Source organism: Carcharodon carcharias (assembly GCF_017639515.1).
Source record: "Carcharodon carcharias isolate sCarCar2 chromosome 35 unlocalized genomic scaffold, sCarCar2.pri SUPER_35_unloc_8, whole genome shotgun sequence".
In the NCBI taxonomy this organism is placed as follows: domain Eukaryota; kingdom Metazoa; phylum Chordata; class Chondrichthyes; order Lamniformes; family Lamnidae; genus Carcharodon; species Carcharodon carcharias.
In genome coordinates this window covers 204,023-221,522 of record NW_024470724.1, presented here as the reverse complement: position 1 = coordinate 221,522, position 17,500 = coordinate 204,023, and the positions used below count along the sequence as shown (strand labels likewise).

The 17,500-nt window shown below is 61.8% G+C and overlaps 1 protein-coding gene across 1 annotated transcript in view; it reads left to right on the top strand.

Moving 5' to 3' along the window:
• LOC121274276 overlaps positions 1-17,500 on the top strand; it is a 217,184-nt gene that overhangs the window by 77,829 nt on the left and 121,855 nt on the right. The window contains exon 2 of the mRNA XM_041181501.1: positions 5,084-5,206. The gene's annotated coding sequence lies outside the window, so the exon portion shown is untranslated. The remainder of the gene's footprint in view (positions 1-5,083; positions 5,207-17,500) is intronic.

Genomic DNA, 17,500 nt, shown 5'->3' with positions numbered 1-17,500 from the left:
TGTGTGTGTGTGTGTGTCTGACAGTGTGTGAGTGTGTGTGTGTGTGGGTCTGGGAGTGTGTGGGAGTGTATGTGTGTGGGTGGGTCTGGGAGTGAGTGTGTGTGTGTGGCTCTGGGAGTGTGTGTGTGTGGGTCTGGTTCTGGGAGTGTGTGTGTGTGGGTCTGGCTATGGGAGTGTGTGAGTGTGTGTTTGTGTGTGTGTGTGTGTGTGTGTGTGTGTGTGTGTGTGTGTGGGGGGGGGGCAGGGTCTGGCTCTGGGAGTGTGTGTGTGTGTGTGGGTCTGGCTCTGGGAGTGTGTGTGTGTGTGTGTGTGTGTGGGGGTCTGGCTCTGGGAGTGTGTGTGTGTGTGTGTGGGTCTGGCTCTGGGAGTGTGTGTGTGTGTGGGTCTGGCTCTGGGAGTGTGTGTGTGTGTGGGTCTGGCTCTGGGAGTGTGTGTGTGTGTGTGTGGGTCTGGTTCTGGGAGTGTGTGTGTGTGTGTGTGTGGCTCTGGGAGTGTGTGTGTGTGTGTGTGTGGCTCTGGAAATGTGTGTGTGTGGGTCTGGGAGTGTGTGTGTGTGTGTGTGTGTGTGTCTGGCTCTGGGAGTGTGTGTGTGTGTGGCTCTGGGAGTGTGTGTGTGTGGGTCTGGGAATGTGTGTGTGTGTTTGTAAGTGGGTCTGGCTCTGGGAGTGTGTGTGTGTGTGTGTGTGTGGGTGGGGCTGGGAGTGTGTGTGTGTGTGTGTGTATGTGTGGGTCTGGGAGTGAGTGTGTGTGTGTGTGGGTCTGGGAGTGTGTGTGTGTGTGGGTGGGTCTGGGAGTGTGTGTGTGTGTGGGTGGGTCTGGGAGTGTGTGTGTGTGTGTGGGGGTGGGGTCTGGCTCTGGGAGTGTGTGTGTGTGTGTGGGTCTGGCTCTGGGAGTGTGTGTGTGTGTGTCTGGCTCTGGGAGTGTATGTGTGTGTCTGGCTCTGGGAGTGTGTGTGTGTGTGTGTGGGTCTGGTTCTGGGAGTGTGTGTGTGTGTGGGTCTGGCTCTGGGAGTGTGTGTGTGTGTGTGGCTCTGGGAGTGTGTGTGTGTGTGTGTGTGTGTGTGTGTGGCTCTGGGAGTGTGTGTGTGTGTGTGTGTGGCTCTGGGAGTGTGTGTGTGTGTGTGTGTGTGTTTGTGTGGCTCTGGGAGTGTGTGTGCCTGTGTGTGTGTGTGTGTGGGGCTCTGGGAGTGTTTGTGCCTGTGTGTGTGTGTGTGTGTGTGTGTGTGGCTCTGGGAGTGTGTGTGCCTGTGTGTGTGTGTGTGTGTGTGTGTGTGTGTGTGTGTGTGTGTGTGTGTGTGTGTGTGTGTGTGTGTGTGGCTCTGGGAGTGTGTGTGCCCGTGTGTGTGGCTCTGTGGGTGTGTGCGAGAGCCTCGTTGAATGCTTCCTCAGCTTTCCCCTCACTGTTGGTGACCCTGCTGAACTCGTAACACACTGAGGGCTATTTGTCTCAGTTTGTCTCTCTCTCTCTCTCTCTCTCTGACACTCTCTCTTTCTCTCTTTCTCCCCCTCCCTCTCTCTGTCCTACTCTCCCTCTTTCTCTCCCTCTCCCTCTCTGTCTCTCTCTCTCTCATTCTGAACCAATCCGATCCAGTCCGCCAGTTGGCGGAGCCTCATCTCACAGCCCCCTGGGCAGTGCAGTCACCTGCTCGGTGATTCAGCTCGAAAGACAAACAGAAAACCCACTTCATCACGTGGGGTTTGGGATTAGATTTCAGCCGTGTGCTGTTAACACGAGGTGATGCCTGGCTTGGTATGAAGGCTGACTGTGTGTACGCAGCCTTGGTGAGACACTGAACCAGCAGAGTTGCAGCATTTCTAATCCGCGTGGGCATCTTAGGTCAGTACGGTGGAACCTTGGAGTAAGAGATAACAGTGTGCTTGCTTTTCGATCCTGCCTTTTGCGAGCTTAGACGTGCCAAAGCGCTTCACAGCCAGGCGAGTTCTGTCTTACAGGAGTATGGTCAGTGTCGCAATTCAGGAAACGCAGCAGTTTGTTCGCGCACAGCAAGCTCCCACAATTAGCAAGGCGCCCCACAATGCTGCTGAGGGATAAGGATTGACCGCAGGACACCAGAGGGAACATGTTCCTCCCCCCCCTCCCCCGGCAGCCCGTCTCCCAGGAGTGACCTCGGGATCTCTAACGTCTGCCCACCCCACGGTTTTAGCATCCCATCCCCCTCCTCCCAAAAGACGGCGCCTCCAACACTCCCGTGCTCCCTCGGCGCTGACCCTCCGACAGCGCGGCGCTCCCTCCGCTGATCCTCCGACAGTGCGGCGCTCCCTCAGCGCTGACCCTCCCACAGTGCGGCGCTCCCTCAGCGCTGATCCTCTGACAGTGCGGCGCTCCCTCAGCACTGACCCTCCGACAGCGTGGCACTCCCTCAGCGCTGACCCTCCCACAGCGCGGCACTCCCTCAGCGCTGACCCTCCGACAGTGCGGCACTCCCTCAGCACTGACCCTCCGACAGTGCGGCGCTCCCTCAGCGCTGATCCTCCGACAGCGCGGCGCTCCCTCAGCTCTGACCCTCCGACAGTGCGGCACTCCCTCAGCACTGACCCTCCCACAGTGCGGCTCTCCCTCAGCGCTGACCCTCCCACAGCGCGGCGCTCCCTCAGCGCTGACCCTCCCACAGCGCGGCGCTCCCTCAGCGCTGACCCTCCCACAGCGCGGCGCACCCTCAGCGCTGACCCTCCCACAGTGCGGCGCTCCCTCAGCGCTGACCCTCCGACAGTGCGGCGCTCCCTCAGCGCTGACCCTCCGACAGTGCGGCACTCCCTCAGCGCTGACCCTCCGACAGTGCGGCGCTCCCTCAGCATTGACCCTCCGACAGTGCGGCGCTCCCTCAGCACTGACCCTCCGACAGCGCGGCGCACCCTCAGCGCTGACCCTCCGACAGTGCGGCGCTCCCTCAGCGCTGACCCTCCGACAGTGCGGCACTCCCTCAGCGCTGACCCTCCGACAGTGCGGCGCTCCCTCAGCGCTGACCCTCCGACAGTGCGGGGTTGGGGGGAGGAGTGGTGGGGGGGTGGGGGGGGGTTTCTCGATTCTCTCAGACCACCTGACTTGAGGCAGGAGGGAGGGAACGAGGCGGGTCAGAGGGTGTTGGCGGGGAGGTGAGAGGGCTCGAGGGGAACGGAAGGCGGAGTGGCGTGGGGGGGGCGGTGGTGGGGGGTGGGGGGGGGGGGTGGTGTTGAAAGGCTGCGGAGGGTGGTTGCAGGTGGAGCTGAGGGAGGTTCCTCGAGGCTGGGCAGCGAGGCTTCCTGATCGCTGCAGCACCTCACCCCTGAGGGCGTGGATGCCAAGGTGAGCTGTCGATGCCCGGCCTGCTGTCTCCCCAGAGCGTTGCCTTTGAATAACAGCCAACGGGGAAGAGGCAGCCTTCAGCAAGCGCCGGCACTCTGGGGAGTGGTAGGGAATTTATTCTGAGCTGAGGCTGCTGCCATTGTCCGGTGCCCCTGCTGAAGGAGAGTGGCCTCTCCTCCGTCCCCCTCTTACCCCTGCTCCTCGTTCACTGGGGCCTCTCCTCCCTTCGATGCTCCCCTGAGATTGGAGAACTTGGGACTGTTCTCCTCGGAGGGAGAGAAGGTCGAGAGGAGATTTGATGGAGGGTAGTTCAAAATCACGAAGGGGGGGGGGGACTGGGACAGAGCGGACGGGGAGGAACTGTTCCCGTTGGGTGGGAGGATCGAGAACCAGAGGGACGCGGGTTTAAGGCGATCGGTACAAGCAGCGACGGAGACGCGAGGAGAAACTTTCTCACGCGGCGAGTGGTTAGGGTCTGGAACGCGCTGCCTGAGACTGTGGGGGAGGGGGAGGCAGGGTCAATCGAGGCTTTCCAAAGGGAGGGGGAATTGGATCGTTATCTGAGGGGGAATGTGCAGGGTGAGGGGGAGAGGGCGGGGGGAGAGGGGGTCAGGGGGAGTTGCTCCTTTGGAGAGCCGGTGTGGATACGATGGGGCGATTGGCCTCCTCCTGCACTGTAACCATTCTGCGATTGCTGTGCAACTCCCCCGCCCCCCCCGGCCTGCTGTGCAACTCCCCTCCGCCCCCCCCGCCTGCTCCCCACCTTGAATCAGGGCTCGCTGAAAGGTGACCCTCACATACACCTGAATGTTGACTCTCAGTTCCCCACTCTGGCTGGGGAGGGCAGGCTTAGACTCTCCATTCCACTTTCATGTACCTGTCAGTGTAACACTCTCTCTCTCTCTCTCTCCCCTTCACCCCTTCTGCCCTCTCTCTCGCTCTCTTCCCCCATCCGTCCTCTCTTTGTGTCTCTCTCTCTCCCCCTTCTGCTCTCTCTCTCTCTCTCTCTCTCTCTCGCTCTTTCCCTCTTCCGTCGTCCTTCTCTCTCCCACCTTCTGCCCTCCCTCTCCCTCTCTTTTCCCCCATCCGTTCTCTCTGTCTCTCTCCCCTCCCTTCTGCCCTTTCTCTCTCTTCCCCCTTCCATCCTCTCTCTCTCTCTCTCCCACCTTCTGCCCTCTCTCTCTCTCTTCCCCATCCGTCCTCTCTCTCTCTCTCTCCCCACTTCTGCCCCCGTGCGCGCGCTCTCTCTCTCTCTCTGTCCCCCCCCCCTCTCTTTCTCTCCCCCCACTTCTGCCCCCGTGCGCACGCGCTCTCTCTCTCTCTCTCTCTCTCTCTCTCCCTTCCTCCCTCCCTCCCTCCCTCTCTCTCTCCCTCTCCCTCTCTGCTCCTTTAAGATGCTGCTTTAAAAACCCGACCTCTTTGACCGAGCTTCTGGGTCACTTGTCCCTGATATCTCCGCTTGCGGCCTGGGGCCCAGACTCTGTCCCATTCACCCTCCCTGTGACAGGGTTTGTGATGTCAGAGGTGCTATGCGAATGTAGCTTCCCAATGAGACATGAGACACCAGGGCCCCTGTCTACTCTGGCAGGGTGGGACCATATATATATATATATATATAAAAAAAACCTCACGTGGCTAACTAACTCTTTGAAAGAACGTTCGGATTTCCAGGGCTTGGGGAGGTGTTGATGCTGGGCATTGGTAATGAGCAGATTGCTCCTCAGTGTTTTAAGGGCCTGTATTTAACCCCCCCCCCCACCAACCCCTTTCACCCACACAGAGCAGAGTCGCCGGAGCAGATTAACCGGTCGGGATCCGTGCCTTCACCGGCCTCCGCGGACGCGGGCGAGCGACTGGGCAGCTGATCGACTGTGAGGGGCTTCGCCGCACTCCCGAGGAACCGGTGAGAAGGGAAGGGGGTGGTGGGTGGGTGGGGTTTTGAGGGTGGGCTGCGCGCGGAGCGTGAGTTTCTCTCCGTTAATTTGAGCAGGGGCTGGGAAGGTTGACCAGCCCGGCGGCGATTCTCTCGCTCGGAGACTGAGCGTCGTTTCGAGAGCGTTCGCTGGGCCAAGGGCGCTGTTGTTTCCCCCTCCCTCTCTCTCTCTCTCTCTCTCTCTCTCTCTCTTTTAAAAATTTCTGACTTTGGCTTCTGTCCCTCCCTCCCCCAGTCTCTGGTGTCAGGTTACCCACGGTAGGTGTGGCCCTTGTGAATAAACACGGGGGGCAGTGGGAGGGAGGGAGGGAGGTTTTGATTTGAGCTTCGGATCTGTTGATGGAGGGAGACGGAGTATCAGGTGCAGGCCCTGTCTGCGTGTCTGTCAGCTAGTCCCTGTGGAGGTGTGGCGAGAGTGAGTGAGTGTGTGTGTGTGAATGAATGTAGACTGCACCCAGGGTCTCTGACAGGCATCGGAGGGCAGTAACTTGGGGGGTAGGGGGTGGTTCGACTCGCTGGGTGTGGGAGACGGGAGGTGGCGTAGGTTGAGGTGAGGGTGGTGGAGGGGGGGAGCGTGTCCTGAATCGTGTTGGGTGTGGGGCGGGGGGGTAGGGGTGGGGGGAGACAGAATCGAGGGGCGTGGGTTGAGCCGGGGGGCAGCAGGGTAGAGGGGCGGGAACACAGGGTGACGAGGGGAGGCGTGCGAGTGGTGGAACGAGGAGGGTGAGAGTCGAGGGATAGAGGGCGAGCGGGGTGGGGGAGGGTTGGAGAGGCACAGTGTGAGGTGGGGTGGGGGGTGGGGTTAGGGAGGCGGTGCCCGTGGGAGGGTGAGGTGGGAGGGAGAGGGAGGGGGAGGAGGAAGGGGGAAGGGCCCGCTGCCCTCATTCTGTCAGCCCCACAGGGTGAGAGCACCGACTCTGCAGGCTGCCGGCACCTTTTCGGAGACGCTCCCTGGCGAGCGGCACTGGGCTCTGCTCTCCCTGGCACTGCGCCCACTGGCTCTCGCACTGGCACAAGAGGGCCGCTCTCCAGCCCCCTCCCTCCCACCTCTTCAAGAGCTGGAATAAACCGCGGTCGGTGACACCCTTCGAGCGCCCGGGAGCAGAAAAGCACTGGGATCTTGCTGTGCTTCCCCCAAACTGGGAGAGGTTTCAGGCGGGCGAATAGTTTGTGGATTCTCTGCTGATCGTATCCGAATACTAACCCCCCCCACCCCACTCTGTGTCGAGTTTGGCTTTTCCACTCTCCTCCCCGCCCCACCCTGGGGAGTGCCTCGTGGTGTCTGTTGACATGGGTGTCACTGTCTGTAAATACTGGCCCTTGTACCCCAGAGGCTGCTCCTGTTCACTGGGCTGGGCTGGGGGAACAGCATATTAGACTCCCCCACCCATGCCCCCCCCGTCCCTAGCAACTCTCACCACCTCGTCTTAACCCCCAAAGCGGTGGCCTTGCTGCCAGTGAAGTATCTTGGGAGTCACTGTAGGGAGCGCGGGTCAGCGGCGACATGCACAGCAAGCTCCCACAGAGGGTCATGCGATAATGAGCCAGAGTGGACAGGGAGACGTTTACCTCCATCCGAGAGGGCAGATGGAGACCCCCCTGGGCACAACGCCTTGTTAAAAAACAGCTCCTCCGACAGTGCGGCGCTCCCTCAGCACTGCCCTCCCACAGTGCGGCACTCCCTCAGCACGGACCCTCCGACAGCGCGGCGCTCCCTCAGCACTGACCCTCCAACTGTGTGGCGCTCCCTCAGCACTGCCCTCCCACAGTGCGGCACTCCCTCAGCACTGACCCTCCCACAGTGCGGCACTCCCTCAGCACGGACCCTCCGACAGCGCGGCGCTCCCTCAGCACTGACCCTCCGACAGCGCGGCGCTCCCTCAGCACTGACCCTCCGACAGCGCGGCGCTCCCTCAGCACTGACCCTCCGACAGTGCGGCACTCCCTCAGCACTGACCCTCCCACAGTGCGGTGCTCCCTCAGCGCTGACCCTCCGACAGTGCGGCTCTCCCTTAGCGCTGACCCTCGGACAGTGCGGCGCTCCTTCAATACCCACCCTCCGACAGCGCGGCGCTCACTCAGCACTGACCCTCCGACAGTGCGGCTCTCCCTCAGCACTGATCCTCCGACAGTGCGGTGGTCCCTCAGCACTGACCCTCCGACAGTGCGGCGCTCCCTCAGCACTGACCCTCTGACAGTGCGGTGCTCCCTCAGCACTGACCCTCCGACAGTGTGGCGCTCCCTCAGCACTGACCCTCCGACAGTGCGGCGCTCCCTCAGCACTGACCCTCCGACAGTGCGGTGCTCCCTCAGCACTGACCCTCCGACAGTGCGGTGCTCCCTCAGCACTGACCCTCCCACAGTGCGGCTCTCCCTCAGCACTGACCCTCCCACAGTGCGGTGTTCCCTCAGCACTGACCCTCCCACAGCGCGGCGCTCCCTCAGCACTCTCTGTCGCGCGGGCTCTCTCTCTATCTCTCCATCGCATGTATTCGTTCTCTGCTGCATTTGCTTTCTCTGCCGCTCGCTCGCCCTCCCTCTCTGCCTCTCGCCTTGGCGCCCCACTCTGTCTGTCACTGTCGCTCCCTCGCTCGCTGCAAACCCCCCCCCCCCCCGCGGTTTATCCACCTGTCTGCACAGAATTTGCAGTGAAGCGGAGTGGGAGTGGGGTGAGTGATCCGGCAGGATTCCCCTGCAGACCGAAAGGTTTCCCATGACAACAGGGTGGAGGGGGTGGGTGTTTGGCGGTGGGGGAAGGGCAGCTCCCTGTCACTGCCCTGCTCTGTCAAGTCAGTGCAGGTGGGGTGGAGGGGGCCCTAACTCAGTCGGGCTGCGGGCTAGAGTCACGGTCGGAACACCAAGAGATCGCTTTCCAGTCTGTGACTGGGTACAGGTTGCGAGCTCTGTGCGGAAGCCAGCGGGGCTGTGGTGTGGGCACTGCTGAGGGTTTCTGCTCCTGTGCAGTCAGGCATGGGTCCAGGGCCTCACCATTGTCTCCAAGGCACCAACAGGGCAGCCTTTGTTCTGCTCTGAGCTCCTTGTGTTTTTATCGTGTGAACGATGTCGCAACTGCAGGGAATGCAGAAGTTTTCCATTCCTGGCAGACAGCGTTGTCGTCAAACACTCCCCAGCCTGCAGAGTCAGAGACAGCCTGAGATAGAGAGTAACGCTCCCTCTTACAGCGTCCACATCACACACTCCCCAGCCTGCAGAGTCAGAGACAGCCTGAGATAGAGAGTAACGCTCCCTCTTACACCGTCCACATCACACACTCCCCAGCCTGCAGAGTCAGAGACAGCCTGAGATAGAGAGTAACGCTCCCTCTTACAGCGTCCACATCACACACTCCCCAGCCTGCAGAGTCAGAGACAGCCTGAGATAGAGAGTAACGCTCCCTCTTACAGCGTCCACATCACACACTCCCCAGCCTGCAGAGTCAGAGACAGCCTGAGATAGAGAGTAACGCTCCCTCTTACAGCGTCCACATCACACACTCCCCAGCCTGCAGAGTCAGAGACAGCCTGAGATAGAGAGTAACGCTCCCTCTTACAGCGTCCACATCACACACTCCCCAGCCTGCAGAGTCAGAGACAGCCTGAGATAGAGAGTAACGCTCCCTCTTACAGCGTCCACATCACACACTCCCCAGCCTGCAGAGTCAGAGACAGCCTGAGATAGAGAGTAACGCTCCCTCTTACACCGTCCACATCACACACTCCCCAGCCTGCAGAGTCAGAGACAGCCTGAGATAGAGAGTAACGCTCCCTCTTACACCGTCCACATCACACACTCCCCAGCCTGCAGAGTCAGAGACAGCCTGAGATAGAGAGTAACGCTCCCTCTTACAGCGTCCACATCACACACTCCCCAGCCTGCAGAGTCAGAGACAGCCTGAGATAGAGAGTAACGCTCCCTCTTACAGCGTCCACATCACACACTCCCCAGCCTGCAGAGTCAGAGACAGCCTGAGATAGAGAGTAACGCTCCCTCTTACAGCGTCCACATCACACACTCCCCAGCCTGCAGAGTCAGAGACAGCCTGAGATAGAGAGTAACGCTCCCTCTTACACCGTCCACATCACACACTCCCCAGCCTGCAGAGTCAGAGACAGCCTGAGATAGAGAGTAACGCTCCCTCTTACAGCGTCCACATCACACACTCCCCAGCCTGCAGAGTCAGAGACAGCCTGAGATAGAGAGTAACGCTCCCTCTTACACCGTCCACATCACACACTCCCCAGCCTGCAGAGTCAGAGACAGCCTGAGATAGAGAGTAACGCTCCCTCTTACAGCGTCCACATCACACACTCCCCAGCCTGCAGAGTCAGAGACAGCCTGAGATAGAGAGTAACGCTCCCTCTTACACCGTCCACATCACACACTCCCCAGCCTGCAGAGTCAGAGACAGCCTGAGATAGAGAGTAACGCTCCCTCTTACACCGTCCACATCAAACACTCCCAGGACAGGTACAGCACGGGGTTAGATACAGAGTAAAGCTCCCTCTACACTGTCCCCATCAAACACTCCCAGGACAGGTACGTCACGGGGTTAGATACAGAGTAAAGCTCCCTCTACACTGTCCCTATCAAACACTCCCAGGACAATAACGGCACGGGGTTAGATACAGAGTAAATCTCTCTCTACACTGTCCCCATCAAACACTCCCAGGACAGGTACAGCACGGGGTTAGATACAGAGTAAAGCTCCCTCTCGATTCAGGATTCAGAAGTTCTGAGTCTGACCCAAAAATCCGAGTTCACCCAACACCCCACTCCGTGCTCGCTGACCCTCCCTGGCTCCCTGTCCGACAACACCTCAAACATTGAAACCCTCACCCCTGTGTTCAAGTCCTTCCATGACTTCGTCCCTCTCTCCCTATCTCTGTAACCTCCTCCAGCCCCTACAACCCTCCCTATCTCTGTAACCTCCTCCAGCCCCTACAACCCTCCCTATCTCTGTAACCTCCTCCAGCCCCTACAACCCTCCCTATCTCTGTAACCTCCTCCAGCCCCTACAACCCTCCCTATCTCTGTAACCTCCTCCTGCCCCTACACCCCTCCCTATCTCTGTAACCTCCTCCTGCCCCTACACCCCTCCCTATCTCTGTAACCTCCTCCAGCCCCTACACCCCTCCCTATCTCTGTAAACTCCTCCAGCCCCTACAGCCCTCCCTATCTCTGTAACCTCCTCCAGCCCCTACAACCCTCCCTATCTCTGTAACCTCCTCCAGACCCTACAACCCTCCCTATCTCTGTAACCTCCTCCAGTCCCTACACCCCTCCCTATCTCTGTAACCTCCTCCAGCCCTGACACCCCTCCCTATCTCTGTAACCTCCTCCAGCCCCTACACCCCTTCCTATCTCTGTAACCTCCTCCAGCCCCTACTCCCCTCCCTGTCTCTGTAACCTCCTCCAGCCCCTACACCCCTCCCTATCTCTGTAACCTCCTCCAGCCCCTACAACCCTCCCTATCTCTGTAACCTCCTCCAGTCCCTACAACCCTCCCTATATCTGTCACCTCCCCCAGCCCCTACACCCCTCCCTATCTCTGTAACCTCCTCCAGCCCCTACACCCCTCCCTATCTCTGTAACCTCCTACAACCCTCCGAGATCTCTGCGCTCCTCCAATTCCGGCCACTCGAGCATCCCCCGATTCCCATCGCCCCACCATTGGCGGCCGTGCCTTCAGCTGCCTGGGGGCCCTGAGCACTGGAATTCCCTCCATCAAACCCTCTACCTCTCTCCCTCTCTCCCTCTCTTGTGCTCTCCCTCTCTCGTGCTCTCCCTCTCTCGCGCTCTCCCTCTCTCGCGCTCTCCCTCTCTCGCGCTCTTCCTCTCTCGCGCTCTTCCTCTCTCGCGCTCTTCCTCTCTCGCGCTCTGCCTCTCTCGCGCTCTGCCTCTCTCGCGCTCTGCCTCTCTCGCGCTCTGCCTCTCTCGCGTTCTGCCTCTCTCGCGCTCTGCCTCTCTCACGCTCTCTCACTCTCTGTCTCTTACTCTCTTTCTAACTCTCTCTCTTGAGCTCTCTCTCTCTTGCGCTCTCTCTCTCTTGCACTCTCTTGCGCTCTCTCTCTCTTGCGCTCTCTCTCTCTTGCGCTCTCTCTCTTGCGCTCTCTCTCTCTTGCGCTCTCTCTCTCTTGCGCTCTCTCTCTCTCTTGCGCTCTCTCCCCCTCGCTTGCGCTCTCTCTTTCTCTTGCGCTCTCTCTTTCTCTTGCGCTCTCTCTTGCGCTCTCTCTCTCTTGCGCTCTCTCTCTCTTGCGCTCTCTCTCCCTCTTGCGCTCTCTCTCCCTCTTGCGCTCTCTCTCCCTCTTGCGCTCTCTCTCCCTCTTGCGCTCTCTCTCCCTCTTGCGCTCTCTCTCTCTCGTCCGCTCTCTCTCATCCGCTCTCTCTCTCGTCCGCTCTCTCTCTCTCGTCCGCTTTCTCTCTCTCGTCCGCTCTTTCTCGTCCGCTCTCTCTCGTCCGCTCTCTCTCGTCCGCTCTCTCTCGTCCGCTCTCTCTTGTCCGCTCTCTCTCGTCCGCTCTCTCTCTCTCGCTCTCATCTCTCTCTCTCTCGCTCTCGTCTCTCTCTCTCTCGCCCTCGTCTCTCTCTCTCTCTCGCCCTCGTCTCTCTCACTCCCTCACCCTCATCTCTCTCACTCCCTCACCCTCGTCTCTCTCTCGCCCTCGTCTCTCTCTCTCTCGCCCTCGTCTCTCTCTCTCTCGCCCTCGTCTCTCTCTCTCTCGCCCTCGTCTCTCTCTCGCTCTCGCCCTCGTCTCTCTCTCTCGCCCGCTCTCTCTCTCTCTCTCGCCCGCTCTCTCTCTCTCTCGCCCGCTCTCTCTCTCTTTCTCTCTCGCCCGCTCTCTCACTCTCTCACCCGCTCTCCCTCGCTAACTCTCTCGTCCGCTCTCTCTCTCTCTCGTCTGCTGTCTCTCGCCCGCTCTCTCTCGCCCGCTCTCTCTCTCTCGCCCGCTCTCTCTCTCTCGCCCGCTCTCTCTCTCTCTCGCCCGCTCTCTCTCTCACTCTCGCCTGCTCTCTCTCTCTCTCTCTCACCCGCTCTCTCTCTCTCACCCGCTCTCGCTCTCTCGCCCGCTCTCTCTCTCGCCCGCTCTCTCTCTCTCTCGCCCACTCTCTCTCTCTCTCGCCCGCTCTCTCTCTCTCTCGCCCGCTCTCTCTCTCTCTCACCCGCTCTCATTCTCTCGCCCGCTCTCTCTCTCGCCCGCTCTCTCTCTCTCTCACCCGCTCTCTCTCTCGCCTGCTCTCTCTCTCTCTCGCCCGCTCTCTCTCTCTCACCCGCTCTCGCTCTCTCGCCCGCTCTCTCTCTCTCTCGCCCGCTCTCTCTCTCTCTCGCCCGCTCTCTCTCTCTCTCGCCCGCTCTCTCTCTCTCTCGCCCACTCTCTCTCTCTCGCCCGCTCTCTCTCTCTCACCCGCTCTCTCTCTCTCGCCCGCTCTCTCTCTCGACCGCTCTCTCTGTCTCTTGCGCTCTCTCTCTCTCTTGCGCTCTCTCTCTCTCTTGCGCTCTCTCTCTCTTGCACTCTCTCTCCCTCTTGCGCTCTCTCTCCCTCATGCGCTCTCTCTCCCTCATGCGCTCTCTCTCCCTCATGCGCTCTCTCTCCCTCTTGTGCTCTCTCTCTCTTGCGCTCTCTCTCTCTCTTGCGCTCTCTCTCTCTCGCCCGCTCTCTCTCTCTCCCGCTCTCTCTCTCTCCCGCTCTCTCTCTCTCTCCCGCTCTCTCTCTCTCGCCCGCTCTCTCTCTCTCTCGCATGCTCTCTCTCTCTCGCATGCTCTCTCTCTCTCGCATGCTCTCTCTCTCGCCCGCTCTCTCTCTCTCTCGCCCGCTCTCTCTCTCTCTCGCCCGCTCTCTCTCTCTCGCCCGCTCTCTCTCTCTCGCCCGCTCTCTCTCTCTCGCCCGCTCTCTCTCTCTCTCGCCCGCTCTCTCTCTCTCTCGCATGCTCTCTCTCTCTCGCCCGCTCTCTCTCTCTCTCGCCCGCTCTCTCTCTCTCTCGCCCGCTCTTTCTCTCTCGCCCGCTCTCTCTCTCTCGCCCGCTCTCTCTCTCTCGCCCGCTCTCTCTCTCTCGCCCGCTCTCTCTCTCTCTCGCCCGCTCTTTCTCTCTCGCCCGCTCTCTCTCTCTCGCCCGCTCTCTCTCTCGCCCGCTCTCTCTCTCTCGCCCGCTCTCTCTCTCTCGCCCGCTCTCTCTCTCTCGCCCGCTCTCTCTCTCTCGCCCGCTCTCTCTCGCCCGCTCTCTCTCTCTCGCCCGCTCTCTCTCTCTCGCCCGCTCTCTCTCTCTCGCCCGCTCTCTCTCTCGCCCGCTCTCTCTCTCTCGCCCGCTCTCTCTCTCTCGCCCGCTTTCTCTCTCTCTCCCGCTCTCTCTCTCGCCCGCCCTCTCTCGCCCGCCCTCTCTCGCCCGCCCTCTCTCGCCCGCCCTCTCTCGCCCGCTCTCTCTCGCCCGCTCTCTCTCGCCCGCTCTCTCTCGCCCGCTCTCTCTCGCCCGCTCTCTCTCGCCCGCTCTCTCTCGCCCGCTCTCTCTCGCCCGCTCTCTCTCTCGCCCGCTCTCTCTCTCGCCCGCTCTCTCTCTCGCCCGCTCTCTCTCTCTCTCGCCCGCTCTCTCTTTCTCTCTCGCCCGCTCTCTCTCTTTCTCTCTCGCCCGCTATCTCTCTCTCTCTCTCATCCGCGCGCTCTCTCTCTCTCGCCTGTGCGCTCTCTCTCTCGCCCGCTCTCTCTCTCTCCCCCGCTCTCTCTCTCTCGCCCGCTCTCTCTCTCTCTCGCCCGCTCTTTCTCTCTCGCCCGCTCTCTCTCTCTCGCCCGCTCTCTCTCTCTGGCCCGCTCTGTCTCTCTCGCCCGCTCTCTCTCTCTCGCCCGCTCTCTCTCTCTCGCCCGCTCTCTCTCTCTCGCCCGCTCTCTCTCTCTCGCCCGCTCTCTCTCTCTCGCCCGCTCTCTCTCTCTCGCCCGCTCTCTCTCTCTCGCCCGCTCTCTCTCTCTCGCCCGCTCTCTCTCTCTCGCCCGCCCTCTCTCTCTCGCCCGCCCTCTCTCGCCCGCTCTCTCTCGCCCGCTCCCTCTCGCCCGCTCTCTCTCGCCCGCTCTCTCTCGCCCGCTCTCTCTCGCCCGCTCTCTCTCGCCCGCTCTCTCTCGCCCGCTCTCTCTCGCCCGCTCTCTCTCTCTCGCCCGCTCTCTCTTTCTCTCTCGCCCGCTCTCTCTCTTTCTCTCTCACCCGCTATCTCTCTCTCTCTCTCATCCGCGCGCTCTCTCTCTCTCGCCTGTGCGCTCTCTCTCTCGCCCGCTCTCTCTCTCTCCCCCGCTCCCTCTCTCTCGCCCGCTCTCTCTCTCTCGCCCGCTCTCTCTCTCTCGCCCGCTCTCTCTCCCTCGCCCGCTCTCTCTCTCTCGCCCGCTCTCTCTCTCTCGCCCGCTCTCTCTCTCTCGCTCTCTCTCTCTCTCGCGCTCTCTCTCTCTCTCGCGCTCTCTCTCCCTCTCGCGCCCTCTCTCTCTCTCGCCCGCTCTCTCTCTCGCCCGCTCTCTCTCTCTCGCCCGCTCTCTCTCTCTCTCGCCCGCCCTCTCTCTCTCTCGCCCGCTCTCTCTCTCGCCCCGCTCTCTCTCTCTCTCGCCCGCTCTCTCTCTCTCTCGCCCGCTCTCTCTCTCTCTCGCCCGCTCTCTCTCTCTCCCGCTCTCTCTCTCTCTCGCCCGCTCTCTCTCTCGCCCGCTCTCTCTCTCTCTCGCCCGCTCTCTCTCTCTCTCGCATGCTCTCTCTCTCTCGCCCGCTCTCTCTCGCCCGCGCTCTCTCTCTCGCCCGCTCTCTCTCTCTCGCCCGCTCTCTCTCTCTCGCCCACTCTCTCTCTCGCCCACTCTCTCTCTCGCCCGCTCTCTCTCTCTCGCCCGCTCTCTCTCTCTCGCCCGCTCTCTCTCTCGCATGCTCTCTCTCTCTCTCCTGCTCTCTCTCTCTCTCCCGCTCTCTCTCTCTCCCGCTCTCTCTCTCGCCCGCTCTCTCTCTCTCGCCCGCTCTCTCTCTCTCGCCCGCTCTCTCTCGCCCACTCTCTCTCGCCCGCTCTCTCTCTCGCCCGCTCTCTCTCTCGCCCGCTCTCTCTCTCGCCCGCTCTCTCTCTCGCCCGCTCTCTCTCTCGCCCGCTCTCTCTCTCTCTCGCCCGCTCTCTCTCTCTCTCGCCCGCTCTCTCTCTCTCGCCCGCTCTCTCTCTCTCGCCCGCTCTCTCTCTCTCGCCCGCTCTCTCTCTCTCTCGCCCGCTCTTTCTCTCTCGCCCGCTCTTTCTCTCTCGCCCGCTCTTTCTCTCTCGCCCGCTCTCTCTCTCTCGCCCGCTCTCTCTCTCTCGCCCGCTCTCTCTCTCTCGCCCGCTCTCTCTCTCTCGCCCGCTCTCTCTCTCTCGCCCGCTCTCTCTCTCTCGCCCGCTCTCTCTCTCTCGCCCGCTCTCTCTCTCTCTCTCGCCCGCTCTCTCTCTCTCGCCCGCTCTCTCTCTCTCGCCCGCTCGCTCTCTCTCTCGCCCGCTCTCTCTCTCTCGCCCGCTCTCTCTCTCTCTCCCGCTCTCTCTCTCGCCCGCCCTCTCTCGCCCGCCCTCTCTCGCCCGCCCTCTCTCGCCCGCCCTCTCTCGCCCGCCCTCTCTCGCCCGCCCTCTCTCGCCCGCTCTCTCTCGCCCGCTCTCTCTCGCCCGCTCTCTCTCGCCCGCTCTCTCTCGCCCGCTCTCTCTCGCCCGCTCTCTCTCGCCCGCTCTCTCTCTCGCCCGCTCTCTCTCTCGCCCGCTCTCTCTCTCTCTCGCCCGCTCTCTCTTTCTCTCTCGCCCGCTCTCTCTCTTTCTCTCTCGCCCGCTATCTCTCTCTCTCTCTCATCCGCGCGCTCTCTCTCTCTCGCCTGTGCGCTCTCTCTCTCGCCCGCTCTCTCTCTCTCCCCCGCTCTCTCTCTCTCGCCCGCTCTCTCTCTCTCTCGCCCGCTCTTTCTCTCTCGCCCGCTCTCTCTCTCTCGCCCGCTCTCTCTCTCTCGCTCGCTCTCTCTCTCTCGCCCGCTCTCTCTCTCTGGCCCGCTCTGTCTCTCTCGCCCGCTCTCTCTCTCTCGCCCGCTCTCTCTCTCTCGCCCGCTCTCTCTCTCTCGCCCGCTCTCTCTCTCTCGCCCGCTCTCTCTCTCTCGCCCGCTCTCTCTCTCTCGCCCGCTCTCTCTCTCTCGCCCGCTCTCTCTCTCTCGCCCGCTCTCTCTCTCTCGCCCGCTCTCTCTCTCTCGCCCGCTCTCTCTCTCTCGCCCGCCCTCTCTCGCCCGCTCTCTCTCGCCCGCTCTCTCTCGCCCGCTCTCTCTCGCCCGCTCTCTCTCGCCCGCTCTCTCTCGCCCGCTCTCTCTCGCCCGCTCTCTCTCGCCCGCTCTCTCTCGCCCGCTCTCTCTCTCTCGCCCGCTCTCTCTCTCTCGCCCGCTCTCTCTTTCTCTCTCGCCCGCTCTCTCTCTTTCTCTCTCACCCGCTATCTCTCTCTCTCTCTCATCCGCGCGCTCTCTCTCTCTCGCCTGTGCGCTCTCTCTCTCGCCCGCTCTCTCTCTCTCCCCCGCTCCCTCTCTCTCGCCCGCTCTCTCTCTCTCGCCCGCTCTCTCTCTCTCGCCCGCTCTCTCTCTCTCGCCCGCTCTCTCTCTCTCGCCCGCTCTCTCTCTCTCGCCCGCTCTCTCTCTCTCGCTCTCTCTCTCTCTCGCGCTCTCTCTCTCTCTCGCGCTCTCTCTCCCTCTCGCGCCCTCTCTCTCTCTCGCCCGCTCTCTCTCTCGCCCGCTCTCTCTCTCTCTCGCCCGCTCTCTCTCTCTCTCGCCCGCTCTCTCTCTCTCGCCCGCCCTCTCTCTCTCTCTCGCCCGCCCTCTCTCTCTCTCGCCCGCTCTCTCTCTCGCCCGCTCTCTCTCTCTCTCGCCCGCTCTCTCTCTCTCTCGCCCGCTCTCTCTCTCTCTCGCCCGCTCTCTCTCTCTCTCGCCCGCTCTCTCTCTCTCCCGCTCTCTCTCTCTCTCGCATGCTCTCTCTCTCTCTCCCGCTCTCTCTCTCTCACCCGCTCTCTCTCTCTCTCCTGCTCTGCCTCTCTCCCACTCTCTCTCGCCCATTCTCCCTCTCTCCCGCTCTCTCTCGCCCACTCTCTCTCGCCCGCTCTCTCTCTCGCCCGCTCTCTCTCTCGCCCGCTCTCTCTCTCGCCCGCTCTCTCTCTCGCCCGCTCTCTCTCTCGCCCGCTCTCTCTCTCGCCCGCTCTCTCTCTCGCCCGCTCTCTCTCTCGCCCGCTCTCTCTCTCTCGCCCGCTCTCTCTCTCGCCCGCTCTCTCTCTCGCCCGCTCTCTCTCTCGCCC